Below are 16,051 nucleotides of genomic sequence, written 5' to 3'. Positions count from 1 at the left end.
GGTGCATAAAGATGTCAAGAAGGGCAATGAACAATGAATCACTATTAGGTGAGTTCAAAAAAAAATCCATTGGTTTTACTATGTTATTCTTAATGCCAATCTAAACAGCTTGTGATGACATATTGTTCTTTATGAACACTTAGTACAGATTCTATCTCACAATTGCACTATCTCAATCCCAAAATCAATGCAAATTTCCTTTGGCTCTATAGGAAGCTTATTAGTAAGTAAATGAAAAAAATGTCTCGAGGATTAGAACTCATGAACATCTGTTTACAAGAAAGTCACATTAACACAGTTAGTAACTGGAACATGACATGTGCAAAGTGATGTCAAGAAGGGCAGTGAACAATGAATCACTATTAGGTAAGTTCAAAAAGAAATCCATTGGTTTTACTATGTTATTCTTAATGCCAATCTAAACAGCTTGTGATGACATATTGTTCTTTATGAACACTTAGTACAGATTCTATCTCACATTTGTACTATCTCAATCCCCAAATCAATGCAAATTTCCATTGGCTCTATAGGAGGCTTATTAGTAAGTAAATGAAAAAAATCTCTCCAAGGATTAGAACTCATGAACTCCTTTTTATAAGACGGTCACATTAACCCAGTAAGCCACTGGAACATCACAGGTGCAAAAAGATGTCAAGAAGGGCAGTGAACAATGAATCACTTTTAGGTAAGTTCAAAAAGAAATCCATTGGTTTTACTATGTTATTCTTAATGCCAATCTAAACAGCTTGTGATGACATATTGTTCTTTATGAACACTTAGTACAGATTCTATCTCAGAATTGCACTATCTCAAGCCCAGAGTCAATGCAAATTTCCATTGGCTCTATAGGAAGCTTATAATTAAGTAAATGAAAAAATCTCTCCAAGGATTAGAACTCATGAACTTCTGTTTGTAAGACAATCACATTAACCCAGCAAGCCAATGGAACATCACAGGTGCAAAGTGTTGTCAAGAAGGGAAGTGAACAATGAATCACTATTAGGTAAGTTCAAAAAGAAATCCATTGGTTTTACTATGTTATTCTTAATGCCAATCTATACAGCTTGTGACGACATATAGTTCTTTATGAACACTTACCGAAGTACAGATTATATCTCAGAATTGCACTATCTCAATCCCAAAATCAATGCAAATTTCCATTGGCTCTATAGTAAGCTTATTAGTAAGAAAATGAAAAATGTCTCAAGGATTAGAACTCATGAACTCCTGTTTACTAGACAGTCACATTAACCAATTAAGCCACTGGAACATGACAAGTGCAGAGTAATGTCAAGAAGGGCAGTGAACAATGAATCACTATTAGGTAGGTTCAAAAAGAAATCCAATGGTTTTACTATGTTTTTCTTAATGCCAATCTATACAGCTTATGATGACATATTGCTCTTTATGAACACTTAGAACAGATTCTATCTCACATTTGCACTATCTCAATCCCAAAATCAATGCAAATTTACATTGGCTCTATAGGAAGCTTATTAGTAAGTAAATGAAAAAAAAATGTCTCGTGGTTTAGAGCTTCTGAACTCTTGTTTACAAGACAGTCACATTAACCCAGTAAGCCACTAGAACAAAACAGGTGCAAAGAAATATCAAGAAGGGCAGTGAACAATGAATCACTATTAGGTAAGTTCAAAAAGAAATCCATTGGTTTTACTGTGTTTTTCTTAACGCCAATCTATACAGCTTATGATGACATATTGCTCTTTATGAACACATAGTACAGATTTTATCTCACATTTGCACTATCTCAATCCCAAAATCAATGCATATTTCCATTGGCTCTATAGGAAGCTTATTAGTAAGTAAATGAAAAAATCTCTCCAAGGATTAGAACTCATGAACTCCTTTTTATAAGACAGTCACATTAACCCAGTAAGCCACTGGAACATCACAGGTGCATAAAGATGTCAAGAAGGGCAGTGAACAATGAATCACTATTAGGTGAGTTCAAAAACAAATCCATTGGTTTTACTATGTTATTCTTAATGCCAATCTAAACAGCTTGTGATGACATATTGTTCTTTATGAACACTTAGTACAGATTCTATCTCACAATTGCACTATCTCAATCCCAAAATCAATGCAAATTTCCATTGGCTCTATAGGAAGCTTATTAGTAAGTAAATGAAAAAAAGCTTTCTGAGGATTAGAAATCATGAACTCCTGTTTGCAAGACAGGTGCATTAACCCAGTAAGCCACTGGAACATCACAGGTGCAAAGAGATGTCAAGAAGGGCAGTGAACAATGAATCACTATTAGGTAAGTTCAAAAAGAAATCCATTGGTTTCAATAAGTTATTCTTAATGCCACTCTTTGCAGCGCATGATGATGTTTTTGTTCTTGATGAACACTTAATACAGGTTCTATATCTCACAATTGCACTATCTCAAGCCCAGAATAAATGCAAATTTCCATTGGCTCTATAGGAAGCTTATTAGTAAGTAAATTAAAAAATCTCTCCAATGATTAGAACTCATGAACTCCTGTTTATAAGACAGTCACATTAACCCAGTAAGCCACTGGAACATCACAGTTAGAAAGTAATGTCAATAAGGGCAGTGAACAATGAATCACTATTAGGTAAGTTCAAAAAGAAATCCATTGGTTTTACTATGTTATTCTTAATGCCAATCTAAACAGCATGTGATGACATATTGTTCTTTATGAACACTTAGTACAGATTCTATCTCACAATTGCACTAGCTCAATCACAAACCAATGCAAATTTCCATTGGCTCTATAGGAAGCTTATTAGTAAGTAAATGAAAAAAAGTCTTGAGGATTAGAGCTCATGAACTCTTGTTTACAAGACAGTCACATTAGCCCAGTAATCCACTAGAACATGACAGGTGCAAACGAATGTCAAGAAGGGCAGTGAACAATGAATCACTATTAGGTAAGTTCAAAAAGAAATCCATTGGTTTTACTATGTTTTTCTTAACGCCAATCTATACAGCTTATGATGACATATTGCTCTTTATGAACACTTAGTACAGATTCTATCTCACATTTGTACTATCTCAATCCCCAAATCAATGCAAATTTCCATTGGCTCTATAGGAAGCTTATAATTAAGTAAATGAAAAAATCTCTCCAAGGATTAGAACTTATAAACTTCTGTTTGTAAGACAATCACATTAACCCAGTAAGCCAATGGAACATAACAGGTGCAAAGGAATGTCAAGAAGGGCAGTGAACAATGAATCACTATTAGGTAAGTACAAAAAGAAATCCATTGGTTTTACTATGTTATTCTTAATGCCAATCTAAACAGCTTGTGATGACATATTGTTCTTTATGAACACTTAGTACAGATTCTATCTCACAATTGCACTATCTCAAGCCCAGAATCAATGCAAATTTCCATTGGCTCTATAGGAAGCTTATTAGTAAGTAAATGAAAAAAATGTCTCGAGGGTTAGAGCTTCTGAACTCTTGTTTACAAGACAGTCACATTAACCCAGTAAGCCACTAGAACATAACAGGTGCAAAGGAATGTCAAGAAGGGCAGTGAACAATGAATCACTATTAGGTAAGTCAAAAAGAAATCCATTGGTTTTAATGTGTTTTTCTTAATGAGAATCTATACAGCTTATGATGACATATTGCTCTTTATGAACACTTAGTACAGATTTTATCTCACAATTGCACTATCTCAATCCCAAAATCAATGCATATTTCCATTGGCTCTATAGGAAGCTTATTAGTAAGTAAATGAAAAAATCTCTCCAAGGATTAGAACTCATGAACTCCTTTTTATAAGACAGTCACATTAACCCAGTAAGCCACTGGAACATCACAGGTGCAAAAAGATGTCAAGAAGGGCAGTGAACAATGAATCACTATTAGGTAAGTTCAAAAAGAAATCCATTGGTTTTACGATGTTATTCTTAATGGCAATCTAAACAGCTTGTGATGACATATAGTTCTTTATGAACACTTACCGTAGTACAGATTCTATCTCACAATTGCACTATCTCAATCCCAAAATCAATGCAAATTTCCATTGGCTCTATAGGAAGCTTATTAGTAAGTAAATAAAAAAAATTTCTCAAGGATTAGAGCTTATGAACTCTTCTTTACAAGACAGTCACATTAACCCAGTAAGCCACTAGAACATGACAGGTGCAAATAAATGTCAAGAAGGGCAGTGAACAATGAATCACTATTAGGTAAGTTCAAAAAGAAATCCATTGGTTTTACTATGTTTTTCTTAACGCCAATCTATACAGCTTATGATGACATATTGCTCTTTATGAACACTTAGTACAGATTCTATCTCACATTTGCACTATCTCAATCCCAAAATCAATGCAAATTTCCTTGGGCTCTATGGGAAGCTTATTAGTAAGTAAATGAAAAAAATGTCTCGAGGATTAGAATTCATGAACATCTGTTTACAAGAAAGTCACATTAACCCAGTTAGTAACTGGAACATGACAGGTGCAAAGTGGTGTCAAGAAGGGCAGTGAACAATGAATCACTATTAGGTAAGTTCAAAAAGAAATCCATTGGTTTTACTATGTTATTCTTAATGCCAATCTAAACAGCTTGTGATGACATATTGTTCTTTATGAACACTTAGTACAGATTCTGTCTCACAATTGCACTATCTCAATCCCAAAATCAATGCAAATTTCCATTGGCTCTATAGGAAGCTTATTAGTAAGTAAATGAAAAAAAGCTCTTTGAGGATTAGAACTCATGAACTCCTGTTTACAAGTCAGTTGCATTAACCCAATAAGCCACTTAAACACCACACATGCAAAGCGATGTCAATAAGGGCAGTGAACAATGAATCACTATTAGGTAAGTTCAAAAAGAAATCCATTGGTTTTACTATGTTATTCTTAATGCCAATATAAACAGCTTGTGATGACATATTGTTCTTTATGAACACTTAGTACAGATTCTATCTCACATTTGTACTATCTCAATCCCCAAATCAATGCAAATTTCCATTGGCTCTATAGGAGGCTTATTAGTAAGTAAATGAAAAAAATCTCTCCAAGGATTAGAACTCATGAACTCCTTTTTATAAGACGGTCACATTAACCCAGTAAGCCACTGGAACATCACTGGTGCAAGAAGATGTCAAGAAGGGCAGTGAACAATGAATCACTTTTAGGTAAGTTCAAAAAGAAATCCATTGGTTTTACTATGTTATTCTTAATGCCAATCTAAACAGCTTGTGATGACATATTGTTCTTTATGAACACTTATTACAGATTCTATCTCACAATTGCACTATCTCAAGCCCAGAATCAATGCAAATTTCCATTGGCTCTATAGGAAGCTTATAATTAAGTAAATGAAAAAATCTCTCTAAGGATTAGAACTCATGAACTTCTGCTTGTAAGACAATCACATTAACCCAGTAAGCCAATGGAACATCACAGGTGCAAAGTGTTGTCAAGAAGGGAAGTGAGCAATGAATCACTATTAGGTAAGTTCAAAAAGAAATCCATTGGTTTTACTATGTTATTCTTAATGCCAATCTATACAGCTTGTGACGACATATAGTTCTTTATGAACACTTACCGAAGTACAGATTATATCTCACAATTGCACTATCTCAATCCCAAAATCAATGCAAATTTCCATTGGCTCTATAGTAAGCTTATTAGTAAGAAAATGAAAAATGTCTCGAGGATTAGAACTCATGAACTCCTGTTTACTAGACAGTCACATTAACCAATTAAGCCACTGGAACATGACAGGTGCAAAGTAATGTCAAGAAGGGCAGTGAACAATGAATCACTATTAGGTAGGTTCAAAAAGAAATCCATTGGTTTTACTATGTTTTTCTTAATGCCAATCTATACAGCTTATGATGACATATTGGTCTTTATGAACACTTAGTACAGATTCTATCTCACATTTGCACTATCTCAATCCCAAAATCAATGGAAATTTCCTTTGGCTCTATAGGAAGCTTATTAGTAAGTAAATGAAAAAAATGTCTCGAGGATTAGAACTCATGAACATCTGTTTACAAGAAAGTCACATTAACCCAGTTAGTAACTGGAACATGACAGGTGCAAAGTGATATCAAGAAGGGCAGTGAACAATGAATCACAATTAGGTAAGTTCAAAAAGAAATCCATTGGTTTTACTATGTTATTCTTAATGCCAATCTAAACAGCTTGTGATGACATATTGTTCTTTATGAACACTTAGTACAGATTCTATCTCACAATTGCACTATCTCAATCCCAAAATCAATGCAAATTTCCATTGGCTCTATAGGAAGCTTATTAGTAAGTAAATGAAAAATAATTTCTTGAGGATAAGAGCTCATGAACTCTTGTTTACAAGACAGTCACATTAACCCAGTAAGCCACTAGAACATGACAGGTGCAAATAAATGTCAAGAAGGGCAGTGAACAATGAATCACTATTAGGTAAGTCAAAAAGAAATCCATTGGTTTTAATGTGTTTTTCTTAACGAGAATCTATACAGCTTATGATGACATATTGCTCTTTATGAACACTTAGTACAGATTTTATCTCACAATTGCACTATCTCAATCCCAAAATCAATGCATATTTCCATTGGCTCTATAGGAAGCTTATTAGTAAGTAAATGAAAAAATCTCTCCAAGGATTAGAACTCATGAACTCCTTTTTATAAGACAGTCACATTAACCCAGTAAGCCACTGGAACATCACAGGTGCAAAAAGATGTCAAGAAGGGCAGTGAACAATGAATCACTATTAGGTAAGTTCAAAAAGAAATCCATTGGTTTTACGATGTTATTCTTAATGGCAATCTAAACAGCTTGTGATGACATATAGTTCTTTATGAACACTTACCGTAGTACAGATTCTATCTCACAATTGCACTATCTCAATCCCAAAATCAATGCAAATTTCCATTGGCTCTATAGGAAGCTTATTAGTAAGTAAATAAAAAAAATTTCTCAAGGATTAGAGCTTATGAACTCTTCTTTACAAGACAGTCACATTAACCCAGTAAGCCACTAGAACATGACAGGTGCAAATAAATGTCAAGAAGGGCAGTGAACAATGAATCACTATTAGGTAAGTTCAAAAAGAAATCCATTGGTTTTACTATGTTTTTCTTAACGCCAATCTATACAGCTTATGATGACATATTGCTCTTTATGAACACTTAGTACAGATTCTATCTCACATTTGCACTATCTCAATCCCAAAATCAATGCAAATTTCCTTGGGCTCTATGGGAAGCTTATTAGTAAGTAAATGAAAAAAATGTCTCGAGGATTAGAATTCATGAACATCTGTTTACAAGAAAGTCACATTAACCCAGTTAGTAACTGGAACATGACAGGTGCAAAGTGGTGTCAAGAAGGGCAGTGAACAATGAATCACTATTAGGTAAGTTCAAAAAGAAATCCATTGGTTTTACTATGTTATTCTTAATGCCAATCTAAACAGCTTGTGATGACATATTGTTCTTTATGAACACTTAGTACAGATTCTGTCTCACAATTGCACTATCTCAATCCCAAAATCAATGCAAATTTCCATTGGCTCTATAGGAAGCTTATTAGTAAGTAAATGAAAAAAAGCTCTTTGAGGATTAGAACTCATGAACTCCTGTTTACAAGTCAGTTGCATTAACCCAATAAGCCACTTAAACACCACACATGCAAAGAGATGTCAATAAGGGCAGTGAACAATGAATCACTATTAGGTAAGTTCAAAAAGAAATCGATTGGTTTTACTATGTTATTCTTAATGCCAATCTAAACAGCTTGTGATGACATATTGTTCTTTATGAACACTTAGTACAGATTCTATCTCACATTTGTACTATCTCAATCCCCAAATCAATGCAAATTTCCATTGGCTCTATAGGAGGCTTATTAGTAAGTAAATGAAAAAAATGTCTCAAGGATTAGAACTCATGAACATCTGTTTACAAGAAAGTCACATTAACCCAGTTAGTAACTGGAACACGACGGGTGCAAAGTGATGTCAAGAAGGGCAGTGAACAATGAATCACTATTAGGTAAGTTCAAAAAGAAATCCATTGGTTTTACTATGTTATTCTTAATGCCAATCTAAACAGCTTGTGATGACATATTGTTCTTTATGAACACTTAGTACAGATTCTATCTCACATTTGTACTATCTCAATCCCCAAATCAATGCAAATTTCCATTGGCTCTATAGGAGGCTTATTAGTAAGTAAATGAAAAAAATCTCTCCAAGGATTAGAACTCATGAACTCCTTTTTATAAGACGGTCACATTAACCCAGTAAGCCACTGGAACATCACTGGTGCAAGAAGATGTCAAGAAGGGCAGTGAACAATGAATCACTTTTAGGTAAGTTCAAAAAAAAATCCATTGGTTTTACTATGTTATTCTTAATGCCAATCTAAACAGCTTGTGATGACATATTGTTCTTTATGAACACTTATTACAGATTCTATCTCACAATTGCACTATCTCAAGCCCAGAATCAATGCAAATTTCCATTGGCTCTATAGGAAGCTTATAATTAAGTAAATGAAAAAATCTCTCTAAGGATTAGAACTCATGAACTTCTGCTTGTAAGACAATCACATTAACCCAGTAAGCCAATGGAACATCACAGGTGCAAAGTGTTGTCAAGAAGGGAAGTGAGCAATGAATCACTATTAGGTAAGTTCAAAAAGAAATCCATTGGTTTTACTATGTTATTCTTAATGCCAATCTATACAGCTTGTGACGACATATAGTTCTTTATGAACACTTACCGAAGTACAGATTATATCTCACAATTGCACTATCTCAATCCCAAAATCAATGCAAATTTCCATTGGCTCTATAGTAAGCTTATTAGTAAGAAAATGAAAAATGTCTCGAGGATTAGAACTCATGAACTCCTGTTTACTAGACAGTCACATTAACCAATTAAGCCACTGGAACATGACAGGTGCAAAGTAATGTCAAGAAGGGCAGTGAACAATGAATCACTATTAGGTAGGTTCAAAAAGAAATCCATTGGTTTTACTATGTTTTTCTTAATGCCAATCTATACAGCTTATGATGACATATTGGTCTTTATGAACACTTAGTACAGATTCTATCTCACATTTGCACTATCTCAATCCCAAAATCAATGGAAATTTCCTTTGGCTCTATAGGAAGCTTATTAGTAAGTAAATGAAAAAAATGTCTCGAGGATTAGAACTCATGAACATCTGTTTACAAGAAAGTCACATTAACCCAGTTAGTAACTGGAACATGACAGGTGCAAAGTGATATCAAGAAGGGCAGTGAACAATGAATCACAATTAGGTAAGTTCAAAAAGAAATCCATTGGTTTTACTATGTTATTCTTAATGCCAATCTAAACAGCTTGTGATGACATATTGTTCTTTATGAACACTTAGTACAGATTCTATCTCACAATTGCACTATCTCAATCCTAAAATCAATGCAAATTTCCATTGGCTCTATAGGAAGCTTATTAGTAAGTAAATGAAAAATAATTTCTTGAGGATAAGAGCTCATGAACTCTTGTTTACAAGACAGTCACATTAACCCAGTAAGCCACTAGAACATGACAGGTGCAAATAAATGTCAAGAAGGGCAGTGAACAATGAATCACTATTAGGTAAGTCAAAAAGAAATCCATTGGTTTTAATGTGTTTTTCTTAACGAGAATCTATACAGCTTATGATGACATATTGCTCTTTATGAACACTTAGTACAGATTTTATCTCACAATTGCACTATCTCAATCCCAAAATCAATGCATATTTCCATTGGCTCTATAGGAAGCTTATTAGTAAGTAAATGAAAAAATCTCTCCAAGGATTAGAACTCATGAACTCCTTTTTATAAGACAGTCACATTAACCCAGTAAGCCACTGGAACATCACAGGTGCAAAAAGATGTCAAGAAGGGCAGTGAACAATGAATCACTATTAGGTAAGTTCAAAAAGAAATCCATTGGTTTTACGATGTTATTCTTAATGGCAATCTAAACAGCTTGTGATGACATATAGTTCTTTATGAACACTTACCGTAGTACAGATTCTATCTCACAATTGCACTATCTCAATCCCAAAATCAATGCAAATTTCCATTGGCTCTATAGGAAGCTTATTAGTAAGTAAATAAAAAAAATTTCTCAAGGATTAGAGCTTATGAACTCTTCTTTACAAGACAGTCACATTAACCCAGTAAGCCACTAGAACATGACAGGTGCAAATAAATGTCAAGAAGGGCAGTGAACAATGAATCACTATTAGGTAAGTTCAAAAAGAAATCCATTGGTTTTACTATGTTTTTCTTAACGCCAATCTATACAGCTTATGATGACATATTGCTCTTTATGAACACTTAGTACAGATTCTATCTCACATTTGCACTATCTCAATCCCAAAATCAATGCAAATTTCCTTGGGCTCTATGGGAAGCTTATTAGTAAGTAAATGAAAAAAATGTCTCGAGGATTAGAATTCATGAACATCTGTTTACAAGAAAGTCACATTAACCCAGTTAGTAACTGGAACATGACAGGTGCAAAGTGGTGTCAAGAAGGGCAGTGAACAATGAATCACTATTAGGTAAGTTCAAAAAGAAATCCATTGGTTTTACTATGTTATTCTTAATGCCAATCTAAACAGCTTGTGATGACATATTGTTCTTTATGAACACTTAGTACAGATTCTGTCTCACAATTGCACTATCTCAATCCCAAAATCAATGCAAATTTCCATTGGCTCTATAGGAAGCTTATTAGTAAGTAAATGAAAAAAAGCTCTTTGAGGATTAGAACTCATGAACTCCTGTTTACAAGTCAGTTGCATTAACCCAATAAGCCACTTAAACACCACACATGCAAAGAGATGTCAATAAGGGCAGTGAACAATGAATCACTATTAGGTAAGTTCAAAAAGAAATCGATTGGTTTTACTATGTTATTCTTAATGCCAATCTAAACAGCTTGTGATGACATATTGTTCTTTATGAACACTTAGTACAGATTCTATCTCACATTTGTACTATCTCAATCCCCAAATCAATGCAAATTTCCATTGGCTCTATAGGAGGCTTATTAGTAAGTAAATGAAAAAAATGTCTCAAGGATTAGAACTCATGAACATCTGTTTACAAGAAAGTCACATTAACCCAGTTAGTAACTGGAACACGACGGGTGCAAAGTGATGTCAAGAAGGGCAGTGAACAATGAATCACTATTAGGTAAGTTCAAAAAGAAATCCATTGGTTTTACTATGTTATTCTTAATGCCAATCTAAACAGCTTGTGATGACATATTGTTCTTTATGAACACTTAGTACAGATTCTATCTCACATTTGTACTATCTCAATCCCCAAATCAATGCAAATTTCCATTGGCTCTATAGGAGGCTTATTAGTAAGTAAATGAAAAAAATCTCTCCAAGGATTAGAACTCATGAACTCCTTTTTATAAGACGGTCACATTAACCCAGTAAGCCACTGGAACATCACTGGTGCAAGAAGATGTCAAGAAGGGCAGTGAACAATGAATCACTTTTAGGTAAGTTCAAAAAGAAATCCATTGGTTTTACTATGTTATTCTTAATGCCAATCTAAACAGCTTGTGATGACATATTGTTCTTTATGAACACTTATTACAGATTCTATCTCACAATTGCACTATCTCAAGCCCAGAATCAATGCAAATTTCCATTGGCTCTATAGGAAGCTTATAATTAAGTAAATGAAAAAATCTCTCTAAGGGTTAGAACTCATGAACTTCTGCTTGTAAGACAATCACATTAACCCAGTAAGCCAATGGAACATCACAGGTGCAAAGTGTTGTCAAGAAGGGAAGTGAGCAATGAATCACTATTAGGTAAGTTCAAAAAGAAATCCATTGGTTTTACTATGTTATTCTTAATGCCAATCTATACAGCTTGTGACGACATATAGTTCTTTATGAACACTTACCGAAGTACAGATTATATCTCACAATTGCACTATCTCAATCCCAAAATCAATGCAAATTTCCATTGGCTCTATAGTAAGCTTATTAGTAAGAAAATGAAAAATGTCTCGAGGATTAGAACTCATGAACTCCTGTTTACTAGACAGTCACATTAACCAATTAAGCCACTGGAACATGACAGGTGCAAAGTAATGTCAAGAAGGGCAGTGAACAATGAATCACTATTAGGTAGGTTCAAAAAGAAATCCATTGGTTTTACTATGTTTTTCTTAATGCCAATCTATACAGCTTATGATGACATATTGGTCTTTATGAACACTTAGTACAGATTCTATCTCACATTTGCACTATCTCAATCCCAAAATCAATGGAAATTTCCATTGGCTCTATAGGAAGCTTATTAGTAAGTAAATGAAAAAAATGTCTCGAGGATTAGAACTCATGAACATCTGTTTACAAGAAAGTCACATTAACCCAGTTAGTAACTGGAACATGACAGGTGCAAAGTGATATCAAGAAGGGCAGTGAACAATGAATCACAATTAGGTAAGTTCAAAAAGAAATCCATTGGTTTTACTATGTTATTCTTAATGCCAATCTAAACAGCTTGTGATGACATATTGTTCTTTATGAACACTTAGTACAGATTCTATCTCACAATTGCACTATCTCAATCCCAAAATCAATGCAAATTTCCATTGGCTCTATAGGAAGCTTATTAGTAAGTAAATGAAAAATAATTTCTTGAGGATAAGAGCTCATGAACTCTTGTTTACAAGACAGTCACATTAACCCAGTAAGCCACTAGAACATGACAGGTGCAAAGGAATGTCAAGAAGGGCAGTGAACAATGAATCACTATTAGGTAAGTTCAAAAATAAATCCATTGGTTTTACTATGTTTTTCTTAACCCCAATCTATACAGCTTATGATGACATATTGCTCTTTATGAACACTTAGTACAGATTCTATCTCACATTTGCACTATCTCAATCCCAAAATCAATGCAAATTTCCATTGGCTCTATAGGAAGCTTATTAGTAAGTAAATGAAAAAAAATGTCGCGTGGTTTAGAGCTTCTGAACTCTTGTTTACAAAACAGTCACATTAACCCAGTAAGCCACTAGAACATAACAGGTGCAAAGGAATATCAAGAAGGGCAGTGAACAATGAATCACTATTAGGTAAGTTCAAAAAAAAATCCATTGGTTTTACTGTGTTTTTCTTAACGCCAGTCTATACAGCTTATGATGACATATTGCTCTTTATGAACACTTAGTACAGATTTTATCTCACATTTGCACTATCTCAATCCCAAAATCAATGCATATTTCCATTGGCTCTATAGGAAGCTTATTAGTAAGTAAATGAAAAAATCTCTCCAAGGATTAGAACTCATGAACTCCTTTTTATAAGACAGTCACATTAACCCAGTAAGCCACTGGAACATCACAGGTGCATAAAGATGTCAAGAAGGGCAGTGAACAATGAATCACTATTAGGTGAGTTCAAAAAGAAATCCATTGGTTTTACTATGTTATTCTTAATGCCAATCTAAACAGCTTGTGATGACATATTGTTCTTTATGAACACTTAGTACAGATTCAATCTCACAATTTCACTATCTCAATCCCAAAATCAATGCAAATTTCCATTGGCTCTATAGGAAGCTTATTAGTAAGTAAATGAAAAAAAGCTCTCTGAGGATTTGAACTCATGAATTCCGGTTGACAAGATGGTTGGATTAACCGAATAAGCCACTGAAACATCACAGGTGCAAAGTCATGTCAATAAGGGCAGTGAACAATGAATCACTATTAGGTAAGTTCAAAAAGAAATCCATTGGTTTTACTATTTTATTCTTAATGCCAATCTAAACAGCTTGTGATGACATATTGTTCTTTATGAACACTTAGTACAGATTCTCTCACAATTGCACTAGCTCAATCACAAACCAATGCAAATTTCCATTGGCTCTATAGGAAGCTTATTAGTAAGTAAATGAAAAAAATGTTTCGAGGATTAGAGCTCATGAACTTTTGTTTTCAAGACAGTCACATTAGCCCAGTAAGCCACTAGAACATGACAGGTGCAAAGGAATGTCAAGAAGGGCAGTGAACAATGAATCACTATTAGGTAAGTTCAAAAAGAAATCCATTGGTTTTACTATGTTTTTCTTAACGCCAATCTATACAGCTTATGATGAAATATTGCTCTTTATGAACACTTAGTACAGATTCTATCTCACATTTGTACTATCTCAATCCCCAAATCAATGCAAATTTCCATTGGCTCTATAGGAAGCTTATAATTAAGTAAATGATAAAATCTCTCCAAGGATTAGAACTTATGAACTTCTGTTTGTAAGACAATCACATTAACCCAGTAAGCCAATGGAACATCACAGGTGCAAAGTGCTGTCAAGAAGGGCAGTGAACAATAAATCACTATTAGGTAAGTTCAAAAAGAAATCCATTGGTTTTACTATGTTATTCTTAATGCCAATCTATACAGCTTGTGACGACATATAGTTCTTTATGAACACTTACCGTAGTACAGATTCTATCTCACAATTGCACTATCTCAATCCCAAAATCAATGCAAATTTCCATTGGCTCTATAGTAAGCTTATTAGTAAGTAAATGAAAAAATCTCTCCAAGGATAAGAACTCATGAACTCCTGTTTGTAAGACAATCACATTAACCCAGTAAGCCACTGGAACATCACAGGTGCAAAGTGATGTCAAGAAGGGCAGTGAATAATGAATCACTATTAGGTAAGTTCAAAAAGAAATCCATTGGTTTTACTATGTTATTCTTAATGGCAATGTATACAGCTTGTGATGACATATAGTTCTTTATGAACACTTACCGTAGTACAGATTCTATCTCACAATTGCAGTATCTCAATCCCAAAATCAATGCAAATTTCCATTGGCTCTATAGGAAGCTTATTAGTAAGTAAATGAAAAAAATGTCTCGAGGTTTAGAGCTTCTGAACTCTTGTTTACAAGACAGTCACATTAACCCAGTAAGCCACTAGAACATAACAGGTGCAAAGGAATGTCAAGAAGGGCAGTGAACAATGAATCACTATTAGTTAAGTTCAAAAAGAAATCCATTTTTTTACTGTGTTTTACTTAACGCCAATCTATACAGCTTATGATGACATATTGCTCTTTATGAACACTTAGTACAGATTTTATCTCACAATTGCACTATCTCAATCCCAAAATCAATGCATATTTCCATTGGCTCTATAGGAAGCTTATTAGTAAGTAAATGAAAAAATCTCTCCAAGGATTAGAACTCATGAACTCCTTTTTATAAGACAGTCACATTAACCCAGTAAGCCACTGGAACATCACAGGTGCAAAAAGATGTCAAGAAGGGTAGTGAACAATGAATCACTATTAGGTAAGTTCAAAAAGAAATCCATTGGTTTTACTATGTTATTCTTAATGGCAATCTATACAGCTTGTGATGACATATAGTTCTTTATGAACACTTACCGTAGTACAGATTCTATCTCACAATTGCAGTATCTCAATCCCAAAATCAATGCAAATTTCCATTATCTCTATAGGAAGCTTATTAGTAAGAAAATGAAAAAATGTCTCGAGGATTAGAACTCATGAACTCCTTTTTACAAGACAGTCACATTAACCCAGTAAGCCACTGGAACATGACAGGTGCAGTGTAATGTCAAGAAGGGCAGTGAACAATGAATCACTATTAGGTAAGTTCAAAAAGAAATCCATTGGTTTTACTATGTTATTCTTAATGCCAATCTAAACAGCTTGTGATGACATATTGTTCTTTATGAACACTTAGTACAGATTCTATCTCACAATTGCAGTATCTCAATCCCAAAATCAATGCAAATTTCCATTGGCTCTATAGGAAGCTTATTAGTAAGAAAATGAAAAAATGTCTCGAGGATTAGAACTCATGAACTCCTTTTTACAAGACAGTCACATTAAGCCAGTAAGCCACTGGAACATCACAGGTGCAAATTGATGTCAATAAGGGCAGTGAACAATGAATCAGTATTAGTTAAGTTCAAATAGAAATCCATTGGTTTTACTATGTTATTATTAATGCCAATCT

Source organism: Phyllobates terribilis, unplaced genomic scaffold (assembly GCF_046119375.1).
Source record: "Phyllobates terribilis strain yellow unplaced genomic scaffold, ASM4611937v1 Scaffold_67__1_contigs__length_7525285, whole genome shotgun sequence".
In the NCBI taxonomy this organism is placed as follows: Eukaryota; Metazoa; Chordata; class Amphibia; order Anura; family Dendrobatidae; genus Phyllobates; species Phyllobates terribilis.
This window is presented reverse-complemented; position numbering follows the sequence as displayed.